This window comes from Rhopalosiphum maidis, chromosome 3, assembly GCF_003676215.2.
Source record: "Rhopalosiphum maidis isolate BTI-1 chromosome 3, ASM367621v3, whole genome shotgun sequence".
Classification (NCBI taxonomy): Eukaryota; Metazoa; Arthropoda; class Insecta; order Hemiptera; family Aphididae; genus Rhopalosiphum; species Rhopalosiphum maidis.
Window position 1 is genome coordinate 71,288,315 of NC_040879.1, and position 2,740 is coordinate 71,291,054.

The following is a 2,740-nucleotide window of genomic DNA, read 5'->3' on the forward strand; positions in this document are numbered from 1 at the left end:
TATATGCAATTAAAAATATGAATTTAAAATACGAGGCAAAATTATCATATAAAAGCATGTTTTATAATGTTTATGAAGTATCATCATCAATGAAATACATGGAAGTTAATAATGCTAAATAAGAATCATTTACTTAATCTAATGGTAAGGGTTTCATAACACTAACTTTTTGTTACATTTCTATTATGTTGCTATTATTTACATTCATTCACGTACCGTGCAAAACACCATTATTAATATTAATACCTTCTAATCCATATTAAACATAGGATGTTGATACTATTCCAAGCACTAAAAATGTTAATTCATGCTCAGCAAGCCTTGAGTGATCTGTTGCACTGCAATCTGAAAAATATGAAAGTTAATAATGGTAAATAAGCATCATTACTTAATATAATGGTCAAGGCTACATGACTTTTAGTAACACTACTATTAATTGAATCACAATTATATTCTATACCCATTACTCGTACTTTGCATAAAACCATTATTATTATCAGTATCGTCTAGTCCATTTTCAACGTAGGATGTTGTAACTTTGTCAAGTGTTAGAAACGTTAATTCATGTCTTAGCAATCCTTAAGTGATCTGCTGTACTGCCATCTAAAAAAAAATTGTCAGTTAATTATGTATAATGGTTGGAGGATAAAATGTCACTACTACACACCATAAAGAGATCGAAAGTCTGTTTATGACAACTAGTACGTGGACAACACTGAATAATTCAGAAATGGAAATAATCAAACAAAAACTAACAGACAAACTTCATTCCTATTTCAAAATACTTGAAAACAATTTAAAGTTGAAATTTAAATACAAATACGAATATAAAACTGCAAAAAGATATGAAATATAAATCAGACAGTAAATACAAACGGTTATATCAATAGATAAACAATGTTTTATATCACTAAACCACAATCATGGATGAAAAACATCATATCAATTCGGATTAGAATATTCAACTTATTACATTTTATCTCTGGCCGCCGAATTCAAAAATGTTTAATATTATAATATTTTCATATACACATACAATTTCAAAACTGATTAACTGAGCATAATATAATGAAATAAATTTCCAATAATATTGTATACTTTGTAAATTCAGCAGGCAGTTGTATAAATATTATGAGTCTTAACATAGATACATAGTAACTAGTAAGACAAAAGTCAAAAAGTAATAACATTAAACTATATATGTATGTATTATTTAAGTGTTTAGATAGTTGCAGGTAAGCATTTATTATGCATTAATATTCTCCGGACTGTACAGTCCACTGGTTAACTAATTGAACTTAAGTAAACGGTCTTATATGTTATATATCTTATACATATAACGATTCATTATTTGAATACTTAACAATGTAAATAAATCATAATAATTTATTTTTTATGTTCGATGTCCATAAAATTTAAATCTTTATCTCCTATAAATATTACCGAAGTTATATTGTGAAATTCAAAACAAATTACTACCAATCATACTAATATATTGCATATTAAATATACACATATAATTAAAACTAATAAATAATAAATGAAATGTTGTATTCGAGCAGATTTGAGTCTGAAGTGATCAGAAGTAATCTACTGACTGCGTCGTGCATTTTAAAAATGATGGTCGTATACACAACGAAATCGCTTAGGTACATATTGAATTCTTAACGCTAAACGAGGGATATAAACACTATAAACATTAAATAGATGTATTCTCTATATGATTTGATGAAAAACTATTTATAAATAAACTATTTTTTATGCTGTTGGCGTAATTGCTAAACGTTGAAACCTTAACAAACATAAAACGTGTAAAAAAAACAAAGTTCAAAAAGATACTTCGTTAAATCGTTATACGGTGGTATAGGTACCATACAGAAAAGTATGCGTGTACGAAAAAACAAGCCATTCGATTTTTTTAACCTTTCAAACTCGTCGTAGCATTTATGAGTCAGCACTCAAATTTCGAAATGATTAAACAAAAACTCAAATTCAAAAAATTCGAAAAATACGTAAAATCTAAGTGCCAAAAATAAAAATATAATCGTAACTTCGCAACAAAACGTCCGATTCCTTCGGTTTTGGTAGCGTTCGAATTTTTACAAAAACGTCTAAACGATGCGTAGAAAAAAATCGCTCTGACCACCAAAAAATTAATTGTTTCGTGGCGACAAAGTCCAAAAACTGCAAAATCCTAATTTCCGACGCCAAAAATAGGGGTAAAAATGAATTCTACAGTGTCACCACGGGACGCCGATTTTGATCACAGACCTACGAAAAACTGAACTTGTGAACAACAGAAACGTGGAACAAATATTAAACATTTTTTAAAATATCCATGGGGGGAGGGGCACAAGGAGCCATAGGACACTGCTACCACCGAAGCACTTTATGTAAAACGACTTTAAACAGAAATTTCCGTGAAGTAACTATGCCCCATACATCGAAACCCGGCCGAGTAACACTCGACTAAAAAATTCAAATTTCGGAATTCCAAGACCCCAATGTGGGGTAAAAACGGCATTTACGGTGTCCACAACAGATACCGCTTTTGATCGGCATCATCCAAAATACCAGAATCTTGAGTTTCAAACACGTCGAACGACCACTAAGGTTTTTCAAAAATATATTTGAGGGAAACAAATATTTATGCAAATATACAGTACTTATAAAGTTTTTTTTTTATTTATTTATTAAAATTAAAATGTTTCAGCATTTTATCATGCTATTACAAGTTTAC

The 2,740-nt window shown here is 29.3% G+C and overlaps 1 long non-coding RNA gene across 2 annotated transcripts; it reads right to left on the reverse strand.

The window, feature by feature from the left end:
* Window positions 1-285: 285 nt before the first annotated feature.
* LOC113558978 lies at window positions 286-732 on the reverse strand. 2 transcript variants are annotated; one of them, XR_003405785.1, is made up of 3 exons: window positions 668-732; window positions 461-603; window positions 286-345 (listed from the first exon to the last, which is right to left on the reverse strand). It is a non-coding gene; the product is annotated as an uncharacterized LOC113558978 (long non-coding RNA). The 2 variants fall into 2 exon arrangements; XR_003405784.1 differs by having other exon boundaries at window positions 287-345; window positions 474-603.
* Between the last annotated feature and the right edge of the window lie 2,008 nt (window positions 733-2,740).